Source organism: Corylus avellana, chromosome ca3, assembly GCF_901000735.1.
Source record: "Corylus avellana chromosome ca3, CavTom2PMs-1.0".
In the NCBI taxonomy this organism is placed as follows: Eukaryota; Viridiplantae; Streptophyta; class Magnoliopsida; order Fagales; family Betulaceae; genus Corylus; species Corylus avellana.
In genome coordinates this window covers 24476131-24490030 of record NC_081543.1, presented here as the reverse complement: position 1 = coordinate 24490030, position 13900 = coordinate 24476131, and the positions used below count along the sequence as shown (strand labels likewise).

The window sequence follows — 13900 nt, the reverse complement described above, 5'->3', positions numbered from 1 at the left end:
TAAGAAAACCAAGACCCTTGCCCTTAGAACTCATAGAAAAAATTATGATGACTCATCTGATGAGGAATCAACAGATGATGAGGAACTTGACTTGGTAGCTAGAAAGGTCTTCAAGAATAAGAATAGATATGCCAAATTGACTGGGAAAAGGGAAGGGGACCTTAGAGGTGGTAAGGATGAGCCTGAGTGGAAAGAGATCCTCGGGGTCAAAAGTGTTATGAGTGCTCGGGCTATGGTCATGTTCGAAAGGATTGTGGTAATCTTAAGAGTAACAAGGGAAAAGCTTTCCAAGTTACTCTCAGTGATTTTGACAAGGATGACCTTAAATAAAACACCAACTATCTTGCTTTTGGTATTTCTTATTGTTAGAAGAGTCATTTGGGCTTGTGAGTCATTAGGGTTTGGGGGTATTTTGGTCATTGTAATATTTCTCTAACCCTATATAATAATATGTGTGGTAGGCTACAAAAGAACAAGTTTAATAGCTTCCGCCTTTTGTGTCTAAACCATTCATACAAACTATAACATAATATCAGAGCCTTAGGGTTTAAATTCTTGGCCCTTTGTTTGTTGTCTTAATTTTTTGCTCTTTTTCTTTTGGTTGAATTTCTCGTCCTGTTGTTAGTGAGTCTCCTTTTGGTGGCAGCACCGCTTGTGAGCATAGATGAAGTTTTAAAGTTGTTCTTGGAAACCGAGAGAAAGGAAAAAAAAAAAAAAAGATTTTGTTTCTTTTTGGTGTTATGTGATGGTGGTAGGCGTGTTCTGTGGTGGTTGGCAGGCATATTCTGTGGTGGTTGGTGACGTATACGGTCGTCGGGGTGTTCTATCTATCTCCGGCGAATGTTTTTTTTTTTTTTTTTTTTTTAGGGTTTAGGAAATGTGATCATTGTTAGTTGTTGAGATCCGACCGGCCTTGGTGTTTTGCGATAGGTTCTGGCTGGTTCTTGTTGTTTTTTGGCGAGATCCAACTGGCTGTTGCAATTTCCTACAAGTTTTCGACCGGCGTTGAAGTTTTTTAGCATATCTTCTTATTAATTTTAATTTTATTAGTCTTTGTAATGTGTGCTCCAAGCTGTTCTAGCTTGTGGGAGAGTTTTAGAGTATGTTTTTCGTTTGCTTGTTTCTTCCAAGCTAGACTTATATGATATATATGCTCCAACTTGAGGGGGAATGTTAGAAGAGTTATTAGGGCATGTGAGTCATTAGGGTTTGGGGGTGTTTTGGTCATTGTAATATTTCTCTAACCCTATATAATAATATGTGTGGTAGTCTACAAAAGAACAAAGTTTAATAGCCTCCACATTTTGTGTCTGAACCGTTCATACAAACTGTAACACTCATGATAATGGTAATGATTCCGATGATTCTAAATTCTCTGATAAGTAGTATCCTTCTAATAATGAATCTAAAAGGGAGAATGATCTTCAAAACACTTTTAATGATCTCATGAATAAATTGCTTGAAACTTTGAGTGATTCACATGATGTTTGTAATACTCTAAAATCTGATAATCGTGTGTTAATTGCTAGAGTTAAATCCTTAGACAATGATCGGAATGATTCTTCATCATCTGATCCAATAGAGGATAAGACTCAACATTCAAATATCAGAGATATGAAGATAAGATTATATCAACTCAACTCAAATTGATATTCACTGTAGATATAGCTCATCATCTCATGTAATGCTTATGTAACACACATGTTTATAAACATACATGCCTTAATACAGTAGATGCAAGGGCATAATCATTCACAAACTTAAGCAGTGCTTCAAACTCAACTGTTATATAACTCTTGTACAATTGGGCTGATGTTGAGTGCTTATAAACCATTGGAGAACCTTTATTAAAAAATGCCCATAAACCCAATGGTTTATGGGAACTCCACATCAGCCGAGTTGTACAAGAATTGTATAAGAGTTGAGTTCTTAGATTTACTCTATGAGCTAATTAATTCTTCACTGCACTCTATATGTAAACAATTATTTCCCAACTTTGCCTTAAAAGGGTCCTATATTGTTTTCTTGAGTACTCATCTGTATGCAAAGACGTAGGAACTTGTTACAGTACTCGTAAAATTAAGTTGTCTTGAAGCTTTGAATAAATAAATGATAAGGCATGAAGAAATTATACTTGACTTTGGTTGCTTGGCTTCAATCCTCCGAGTACATGCTTGCATTTGCAGAATGAGACCAGTATTCCTCGACAAGCTGCCCAAACAACGAGCCCTTCTTATTCATTAGCTTCAGTGGCTCATCATACTCTACTATTTTACCTGGTTAATGTCATATAATCAATCACCAACTGTATCATAGATAATGTTAAAATATAAATTAAACGATTAAATTCATCCCATCCTATCAGTTTAAACTTTTGAGATAATTGATGATTTAACATGATATCAGAACAAAGATACTTAGTTCGAACTTTTTTTTTTTTTTTTTTTTTAATGATGGAGAACCCCCACAAGGTAGGGCCTTCGGACCTATCCTTGCAGAGTAAACCTCGGTTTAGTACACTATACCCTCGAAAATTTCCCTACACGGAACAGGGCACTTCACTGGCTATGCACCAGAGAGGTGTGGCCCCAAGAAGCAATATGCACTTGGTGAGTTTCGAACCGCAGACCTCTTCGATTGCTCAAGGACTTACGGTTCAATAGGCGCCACTGAGCTAGCTCCTTGGGGTTTTTAGTTCGAACTTTATCTTCGTCATTCATCTTTCATTTCAATTAAATATTTTACGTGCACTGATATAACAAGTAAGATGTAACCATTTTTGGTACAAGAGCTTGAGCATTTAAGACTCACCATCACTAATAGCAAGCACCTTATTGCAGTCCATCACTGTCGGTATTCTATGAGCCACTGTTATTACAGTGCAATGAGCAAATTCTTTTCGTATGGTTTTTTGAAGAGTAGAATCAGTTGCATTGTCAATTGATGCAGTGGCTTCATCAAGCACTAGTATCCGGCTTCTCTTCAACAATGCGCGTCCCAAACAAAATAGTTGTCGCTGTCCCATGCTCCAATTTGATCCATCTTGTATGACTGCAATCCAAGTTACTAGTTATGATTTTTAAGATCTTTAAAAGGCACCCCTACATGCATGCATAATATTTTTCTTACCTAAGGAATCCAAGCCATCTTCTTTTTCTTTAATAGCCTCTTGAAGCTGACATTTCCCAAGAACCTTTTACACATTCATAAGATATAGTCTATGTCAGGAATGAACAAGATAGTATATGTTAGAAATAAATATGTGGGATATTCGGAATTACAGAAAGTGAGCAAAAAATTGTATGGGAATGACTGAACTTTGGACAGTGTCACAGTAAGGTGAATTTGAATCTATCCTTTTAGAAAGATATTGCCTCCCACTTATACAATAAGTTTTGTAAAGAGAATACAACAATTCTGTCCTCAGGATAATTATAATGTGCAAATTGTAAACTCTTGACACTATTATGAACAAGAAATGTGTAACTGCAGAGCAAAAGAGGAGAAAAACTTGTGTCAATCAAATTTCTGAAATCAGCCTTTTATAGAACAATAAGAGTAATTTATGACTGTTACAATATGCTGATGTGATTTTCTGGGTAAGTGCTGAATGTTGAGACAGCTTCAATAAACCCATTTTGTGACTGCACAACTTACATCCAGTGGGAATTTCATTATTCTAACAATCCTACAACATCTAAAGGCCAATTAACATGGTAAATTGTTCAATACAAACCATAATCCATGCTGATAGTGTCACCAAAACAACTCAAAAGAAGAACTTTACCTCCCATATTTCCTGATCAGAATGCTCTGACAAGGGGTCTATATTGTATCTCACAGACCCACTGAGGAGTGTTGGATCTTGAGGTATGATTCCTAAACGTGATCTTAGATCATGAAGCCCAATTGTGGAAATGTCAATGTCATCTATAATGATCCTTCCCTCTGTAGGCTCCACCAGACGAAACAAAGCACTGATAAGAGTTGTCTTTCCACTACCAGTCCGGCCAACAATCCCAATTTTGTGCCCTCCTTCAAATATACAGCTGATCCCATGAAGGATTAGTGGAGCATTGTGTCGATATCTAACCTGATTGATGGCATCTAACATTGTAAATACATTTCCATATTTCTAGAAGTTGAGAATGAAAAAAGTAACATTTTTTTGTTTTTTGTTTTTTGGGTCTATGTAATATTTACCTTCAAATCACATATATTCACTTTGCCAACAACAGGCCAATTGTGCATGGGTCGGTGACCTTCTACTACCTCTGCAGCTTCACTGGGAATATGCATGTACTGTTCTAGCCTTTCTACAGAAACAATTAAGTTTTCTAGCAAGCACCAGCTTTGGACAGAAGCAATAACGTGTACATTTAAAGAAAGACCATATGACAGTGCCATTCCAATAAATCCTGCCATCAAAAATTTGATAAACAAAAAGGTTGATATACAAGTATCCTATAAATGGAAAAATTCTACTAACATCATGGATATACAAGTGATGTTCTTCTGACAATAAAAAATGTACTTTATCTTGAACTAACAAACCATGATTCTAAAGGTGGGGCAGGTTGAATAAGTAAAGTGATGATCCATTTTCATCCTCAGTGGTTTTGACTGATGAAGCTTAAGACAGTAGATGTTGGAGGAGCATATGTCTGGAATGAACAACTAAATCATGCAAGAAATCATAATGCTTGCCGCATATGTAAATACAATGAAGGAGATTTAGCTGAGATGGAGCATGTTCAAGAAAGACAAGTGAGCAGAACAGATTCTGCTATAAGGTGTTAATTAGTGCAAGTTTTCAGACCTCAAAGTGAGATAAGGAGGTCAAACAAGACATGGTTTTGAAATAATAAGAAGATTAACCAATACTTCCATACTAAGTGAAGGCTTGGCTTGTGGCAAGGCAGGGGTTGTGGTGCTTTTGGATAAGCAAGTAAATTTTATTGGAATATAACATTTCTCTTATGTCTAATTGACATTGTGAGTGGAAGGAGCTGCTGTTTTGCTGCAGGATTTCATTTCTGCTGTTGCAGTATAGTGTTGCTGCTGTTTTGTTGGGTTGTTTCCGGTTTGTTTTGTTGTTGCTTTTAGATAGTATATGTTCTGTTTTGATGAGTTTAGGTGGCTGATTAGGCTTAAATCTCAGAAGATTGAGATTTTGGCTGTATAGTTCTGGTTGAGTTCCAGTAGTTCTCTGCTGAAGGGACTTTGTATTCTTTGTGTTTTTATAATCCGAAAAAAAAAAAAAAAAAAAATCTCTTGTGATGATGCCCATGATTAACTGGGGGCCTTAGGGTTGTGGTGTTGGCCTGTTGCTTCTAGGAATTGGAAAAGCATCACAAGTATGAAGCTGAACGCATGATATCATGTGAAAGCAACTCAGTAGTTGAAGCTGAATATTACTAACCAGAGGCAGAAGCTCCAAAAGGAAGCAAAGTTGTGGCAAGTGCTAAGGATGAGAGAACAATTGCACATATTATTTCCAGACGTTGGATCAACCACTCGTTGGCTGAGAAACCATGGAAATAAGGACTTGAGTTTTTGTCAATAAGGTCCAAGTTCTTTGAAAAGAATCTCTCTTCCTCCCCAAAAGCTCTGATTGTCATGGCTCCGGCAATGGATTCGGCAAGGTGGCTAGCAAGCACAGACTTGGTTGTACCATCTGTTCGCATCAACTCTTTTGCAGAAGCAAGATAATATCTCTGTTTGTTTAAACAAAAAAAAAACAATTGCCAAAATTTGCCAAGTAAAATTATGAGTTGCAATGTATGAGGATATTTATCAGAGGGAGAAAAATTGATTGGTTTCATTTCAATCATAAACAAATGTTGTTAAAAATCACATTATGTGATTAATTCTGGTGTACATAGTACCTGTAAAAGAATAGTGAGATAAACCATGGGTATGATGACAAACAAGACTGGCCAGGTTATAATAGCCAGAATTACATAGGTGGAGTATGCAGTCATAGTTGCAACTAGGGCAATACTTAATTTGTAAGCCACATCGATATCGACGACATTCATATCAGAAGATACCTAAAAAGGAAAATATTGATGTAAGTCTGAGTAAGTATTTCTTAAGAGTATTGATATTTTTTAGATTGTTATACGACTATCATACAACTTGATGATGTAACAGTGAATATCGTTAAAAAAATACGAAAGAAAATTAAATGGTTAATATTCACTACCACGTCATCTCAGTTGTATAAATAGCGGTACTCATTTTTGAAGCATAGCATAAAAGCATTACTTTTAAAACCCTTACCCGGCTGAGTATCCTTCCGAGAGGTGTCGAGTCATAAAAAGACATTGGTGCCCTGAAAAGAGAGCCCAGAAGTGTAGAAAAAATAGATAGTGATGCTCCAAAACCTAAACCAACAACAGAAAAGGCTCTAAGGAGCAAAAATAAAACCAGGATAGACCCAATCCCTGAGTAAACTGCAATCAATTTCACTCTGCTTATATTAGAATCCTGGATGTCAGCAGCCAACCAATAGTTTTGTATCAACTGCCCAACTATGAATATCAAATGACATATAGTTGCCAAGAAGAAGTACAAGAAGCCCTTGCTCTGACTCAGATACTGTATGTAAGGCTTTAGACCAGGGTTTCCTGTTTCTCTTTCCTCTTTCTTAATCAACTGATCTTCTAGAGATGATCTAAACTGTTCCTCATAATTTTTCTGAATTTCACCTGTAGAGGTTTTAGATTGCTGGAAAGAAGCATACTTGGCATGCCTCTGGGAACCAACAGTTTCATTGTGTGCATTGACCAAGTTTTGAAATTCTTGACTTGAGTCCAGCAACTGATCATATGTGGAACCTCTTTGAACATGCCCCTCAGACATAAACTGCCAATAATTTGAAGTTAATGTAGATTGTTTGCATAAAGTTCTATTCAGGATCATAGCCTTGACACAAAAAGATAAGAACAAACAAGAAAAGAAGATTAAGAAAACTACTGTAGTTTAAGTGATATACCAACCAAAATAGAATTAAATGCAGGAAGGAAGTCAACTTGGTGGGTCACCAGCAGGACTGTCTTCCCTGACAGAGCTTCCATGACATATTCCTGGCGGCAAGCCATGTTAGCTTTTCTGTTAGAAAAGATAAAGTAGTAGCATAAACTGCATAAAAAATAAATGTCATTACATTAAATAGACTGGTAGCTGTATGTGCATCAACAGCACTGAAGGGATCGTCCAAGAGATAAACATCTGCATCCTGATAGAGTGCACGAGCCAGTTGAACCCTTTGCTTCTGACCACCACTTAGAGTAACACCTCTTTCTCCTATTTCGGTGAGATCACCAACTGGAAGCATCTCAAGGTCCTTTATAAGGGAACACGTTCTTAGCACTTCTTTGTATCTATTTGGGTCCATGGAGGATCCAAAAAGAATATTTTCTCTGATAGATCCTGTTTGGATCCAGGCTGTTTGTGAAACATATGCTATCTTTCCATAAACATGAACCTGGGAATTTAGAGTCATGAGCTTTAGCAAGATGTTTTTTTCTTTCTTTCAAAAAAAAAACGTAGTAGTCTACTGTGTAATTGATGCTTCTAAATGAGCTGGTGAATTAGGTGAAAAGCAGAGGGGGGAAAAGGGAATGGAGTATCATATTCTTCAAAAATTTCTTTAAAAAAAACTTAGAATATACTATATGCCGATTGAAAGTTTGTTTAGAACTGTGGACAAAGATTGAAATGATTACTTACTATGCCTCTGATGTTTGGAACTTCTCCCAGAATAGCAGCTAAAAGGGTTGATTTACCAGAACCAACCTCTCCACAAATAGCTACCTTTTCTCCTGGTTTAACCACCAAATCTATGTTTCTTAGCAATGCCTTATCTGAATTAGTCTCCCATGATATCTCACTGGCCCTGATTAAAATGGACAGCTCCATGTCTTTGTCATTGTAGTTCTGTCTTCTGTTTCTGTTCTGCAACTCTGGTTCTTCAAGGAACTTAAGAATCCTAGTGAAAGAGACCTTTGCTTCAATGAACACTCCAGCAACATCAGGGATCATCCTGATAGGCTCCTGAACAATGCGCAAACTTGCTAAGAATGTGAATACATTACTAGCAGATAATGGAACTCCAAATAGGTAGCATGCCCAGAATGTGGCAACTGATACTAAAATGGGAGATGACCAAAACAAAACCAGATAGTATCCTTTTTGTGTTAGAACTGCTAATATCCATTTTAGTTCTTCTTTCCTTAACCCTTCAATGACATTTTTAAAATGTTTCTCCCAAGCATACAACTTTAAGACCTTCATATTTCCAAGAGCTTCTGTTATGGTCTTCAATCTCTTATCTTGTGCCACCATGAGCTCTGTCTGATACTTATGCTGCATTTTGGCTACTGGTGAAGTTGCAAGCACTGTCAAGATGATTACAGCTAGAGCTGCAACAGTTGCCAGCCCTACAGAATAGTAAACAATAACTAATGCAAGACACAGCTGAAGGCTTGTTGACCATATTTGATGAAACCAATATGGAAATTCACCTATTCTATTGGCATCTACTGTTACATAGTTCATTATCTGGCCAGCTGAATGAGATATTTTAGCAGCATTTGAGAGTCTTAGCTGCTTCTGATAAATAACCGCAGATAGGAAAGATCTTACTTGGAGCCCAATAAGCCTTGTTTGAAAGAACCACTGCCTCTCTGATAATGACTCCAACCACTTCACTAAGAAGAGCAAGCCAGCCAGTGCATAACCCTCGTATTTAAAAGCTGATTTTCCTGCAGCAATCTCAATGAAGGCTTTGAGAAATAGTGGACTACTGGAGACTGTGAGGACCTTGATCAATGCAAATAACCCAGAAATTAAAATAGCTTTTCTCTGGCAGGAAAAAATTATTGAGAACATTGAAGGGGATTCATATTCTCCTTTTTGTTTCTGTTTGCTCAGTTTCTCTTCAAACATTAAGTAGCATGTTTGTGCTCGATCGTCCTGCCGTAACAGGGGAATATCATTCTCCGAAAGGTTTTGATGTTTACCTTGCTTCATTAATGGATTCAACCACCAAAATAGCATTTTACTAAGAAATCCAGCTCTGGCAAATGGAGTAACATTACCATTTGAAGATTTTTCACCTTGCAAAGGTGCATATAAAGAATAATGACTGATGTCTGGATCAGTTTTCACATTCTTTTGTTCCTGAAATGCGCACAAGAGCAACAGGTTTGCTCCAGGAAATGACAGAATATCTAAAACCATCTTAACAGATGCCATTTTGTCCACAACAGCAAGCCAAAGAGAAGAAAAGCAGAGGAATCCTGCAAATAAGAAGGTGCCAATGGAACAAAGCTTCACTGTTCTGATATATGGAAGGCATAGCTTCTCGCTGATTACAGTAAAATCAAGCAGCAGCCATGTGAACCCTTGGAATAGCAAAACTAGCCATCCATGCAAAGGTAAAATGGTTCTGTTTTCATTCAACTTCTCAACTAGTATACAGATCCCCAAACCCAAGTAAGCCAAACCCACACCACCATTGTAAATGGCTGAACATATCAGCATTGGAGAGAAGTGTTTAGGCTGTGAGGGTGCTATTTTCTTTCTTGAGAATGATCCATTAATGATTATATGCAAGAATATGAGCAGGAGAAGGAGAAAAACAGAAATGACCAAACAATGGTTGATGCATGTAGACGGCTGGAATATGGATATAATATCATAATTGCATGTCTTCTCTTCTGCCTGTGAACAATTCCCACAGAATACAATCCAGAAACCCATCACCACGCTTGATTCTCGTGCCATGAAAGAGCTGCAATAAGACTTAAGGAGAAAAAAAAAACACAAAAAAAGAACGCATATCATTCAAATGAAACTAGTAGTTGCTGTTCCATGTTCTTTCTTATGTAATAAAAACATGTCTAGAAGTCCAGAAATATCAACGGAGAAACGTTTGTATCAATAACATAACAGAACACAGAAAAACATGCAGCATCATACCTATTACATTCACATTGGCCATCCACAAAGTTCACAGATTTTAAGGTTGATTTTCCATATTGAACTAAAGTTGAAGGCAGCACAACTTCAAGAGAGATATATCTCTGTGTGTTCAAAGAATCTTTCAGTACATTCCGAAATAGGGCTGTAGATGCCAAAAAAATGAGTAAGTTGACACTATTTTGTATGCATTATAATGGGAAGACAAAACTGAGCAATTTCATAGAAACAACGAGCTAACATTCTTTTGGCAAATCACCATCAAGGTCCTTGATTACCACTTCTGAACTAACAGTCCCCTCTCTTTTATGCTAAAAAGCCCATCTTTTTATATTATTACAACTTACATACAGTTTTGCTCAAGTCCTGTGTGTTTTACTCATGAACATCTCCCTCCAATAGGCATAGATATCAGACTAGAAAAGGGTTGGATAATAATTATGACATACCATTTAAGATGTAGCCAGCCATCCCTGTTGCCCCATTACTTGTTGAAACTAGCCCACATATAGTACAAAAACATTTTTATCTAGCCTATAAATCGCTCCGCTCCATAATTCAACCACAAAGTTACTATCATTCGATCCCATATTCGAAGAGCTGCGTTGGAAAAAAAAAAAATTACATCTTCCTGAAACAAACACCAAAATCTTTACACCATCTCATAACTTACTCAGAAGTCAGAACCAAATAAACCGGATCAGTCAAGCTGACTGCTTTTAGGACGCCAGATGGAAGGCATTCACTAAAAATTGGTGATAATTAAAGATGACAACCATCTTTTGCATCATTCTGTTGTTAGGAATTAATACATTCACATGCACCTCACAGGACTGGTTTAGTGATTCTCATCATTATTATAAGGGGAATTTCACAAAATCCCATGAATTATCAGGCATTTTGAAAGTATCTCATCGAAGTTCAATTAAGAGTATTATACTTTCAATTTTTTTTGTCTTACTTGGCACATGTTGGGAAAGTCGTCCATAAGCTTTCTACACCCATGTCAAAGGACGACGAGTATTATACTTTCAATTTTTTTGTCTTACTTGGCACATGTTGGGAAAGTCGTCCAAAAGCTTTCTACACCCATGTCAAAGGGCGACTGACAACGGGTATATATGAATATCCTATAGGTGATATATATATATATATAAAATTGGGTTAAATACAGGTTTTAAAAAAGTGACAAAATTAATACTCATACTTTACAAATTTATCAATTTAATACATTGGTCAATTTAGCGTCTAAAATCCAACGAAAACTTTGCAACGTGTATAAAATGTCATTTAAGATCAATAAAATGTTGTTACATGTATGAAATGTTACTTCAATTTAAGACTTTGTCCAATCTAATAGCTGTTGGGGTGGTCCACCCCAAGGACCTAGGGGTGGCTTCGGCCACTCCAGACCAGACCAGACCGGCGGTCTGGATGGCCTCTATGCTAAACTGGGGTTGCTTTGGCCACCCCTTTTGATTTTTTGATTTTTTGATTTATCTTTTTATATTCTGATTTTAATTTTTAATTTTTTTTAAAAAAAATATTAAATAATAAAAAATTGCAAATAGCCATGTGCCCTTTGCCACATAAGAATTAGATGGGTCAATTGTGAGAAATTTATCTCTTATCAATCAACACCTCATCATGTAATTAATGCTTCTAGTGTTCCACTTACCTAACTTTCGCAATTCCCCAATTCTTGGTCCCTAGAGTTTTCTCAGCTCCTCCATGCTTAACAAACACAAAGCAACAAAGACAAACCAGGTGAAGAAGAAGAAGATTTTTCTCGACCTGCCCCTCCTTGCTGAAGAAACACAAACCAGCGGGGGCGAACCAAGAAAAGAGGAGTAGCAGAGGCTAGAACAAAAAAAATTTAAGAACTGCCTTACAAAGACTTATTTTCCAAAAATTTTGTAGAGGCGAGCGCCCTGCTTAATCACAGCGTGTCACGTGTCATATGCCCAATAAATAAAATAAAATAAAATTTTAAAATTTTAAAATGAATATAAAATATAAATAATTAAAAAATTAAAACAAAAAAATTGAAAAAGGGGTGGCTTAACCACCCCCATTTCGCCCGAAGGGGTGGTCAACCATGGGGGTAGCTGGAGCCACCCCGGGTCAATCTAGAGGTGGCCGAACCACCTCTGGCCAGTTTAAGGGTGGCCGAACCACCCCCATGGTCCTTGGGGATTGTTCGGCTACCCTAGACTCGCCATATGGGGGTGGCCAAACCACCCTTAAAGGTTATAAAGTGGTTCAGCCACTCCTAAAATAAAAATTTGAGGGTTACCTTTGGGGATAGTTGGAGCCCCCTCCCCCTAGGGGTGGGGTTGTTTAGCCACGTCCTAGGTGGTAGAGAGGAGAGAGCCACCCCCACCATTACCTTTTTTTGTTAAAAGTTCATTTTTTGGGATTTTTTTTTTTTTTTTTAAAGTGGCGAGCTGAGGTGAGATTTTGTACATGTGGCAACATTTTATTGGTTGTATATGACTGCTTTATATGCATGGCAAAAATTTTGTTAGTTTTTTAATGGTAGATAGATCATAGATGGAAGTATCATATTGATAAATTTATAAAGTTCAACTATTTATTGTCATATTTTAAAATTCATATACCCTTTTGAGGTAAACCAAACATACCAATTATGCATTTAACCCAATTAAATTTCATGATATTGTGTTATGAGTAATGTTACACTTACTCACACTTCTTTATACCAATTTTTCAACACTCATAAATTACTTTTAAAATTACTATTTGATTAAAATTCAATAAAGATCCATCGTATATTCAATGGTGGTTTTTAAAACCACCTATAAGTGTGAAAAACTGTGTAAAGAAGTGAGAGTAAATGTAACATTATTCTTGTATTATAATCCTATCACCCACACAAAAATATCCATTCGATCTCTTATTTTAAACCATTTAAATTTCAAATGAAATGACAAAAACAAAAAAAATTACAAATAGTCAAAAGACAAGACAAACCCAATTAAGAGTGAATAAAGTTCATGAACGATCATGAGATGGGTTATAGATAATGAAGGCAAAATTTCATGATCTAATTGGCCTGTCAACATGTCCACTGTCCACTTCTTTGGTGAAGGCAAAATTGCCCCCTTTTAACTTGTTCCTCTTGATTTTTTGTTTTTTGGGGAAATTTTCTTGTCTTTTTTCTTTGTCATGTCACTTTCTAATTAATATAATACGTGTATGGATACAATGGGAGTTGTATCTTCATTATGTCACCAGCACGTTTTAGATAGCAAGTTGTTCCTACCTATCATTACATGTTAACTATAATGTGCTACACTTGATTAACATTTTCATGTAGTGTTCCAATGATTTGACTTTTTGAGACACATCATGGTACACAGAAGTTTTGGAAATAAACACTAATTGTTAATTTTGATTGCTATTGGTTGTGTGTCTCTTGATGCTTTTCTCGACCCGGATATCCCGTTTGACTGGAAGTTGGAGTCATTCATTTTTAAACTCACTCTTTCAAAAAGTTTTATCACTTTGTAAATTGAAGTGTGCACGCATAACCTTGTTAGATAAGCCCTCTTTTATGTGTTAAAGTGAAAGCATTCACATTGCCTCTATCACTCCTTCGTGAAATGTTTGTTTATATTTTTTACCGTTTGTTTTAGTTTTCACCTAATCTTAAGTAAGTATTATTTTTTAAAAAAATATATGAAAGACCACTTAGATAAGTTTTTTTTTTCAACTTTTTTAGAAGACAATATCTAAGTAAGACTAAAAAAACACAAAAACAAAAAAGACCATAACATCATCATCTTTGGGACACCAATCCCCCTAACCTGTTCTTTCTTTTTTCCTTTTCCAGGTTCTCTTTTTTCCTTCTATTTGTCCTATTTGCTCAGAAAAAAACAAATGCTAC

At 36.5% G+C, this 13900-nt stretch overlaps 1 pseudogene; it reads right to left on the bottom strand.

The window, feature by feature from the left end:
- Nucleotides 1-1621: 1621 nt before the first annotated feature.
- On the bottom strand, nucleotides 1622-10505 carry LOC132175031 (ABC transporter C family member 10-like; annotated as a pseudogene).
- Between the last annotated feature and the right edge of the window lie 3395 nt (nucleotides 10506-13900).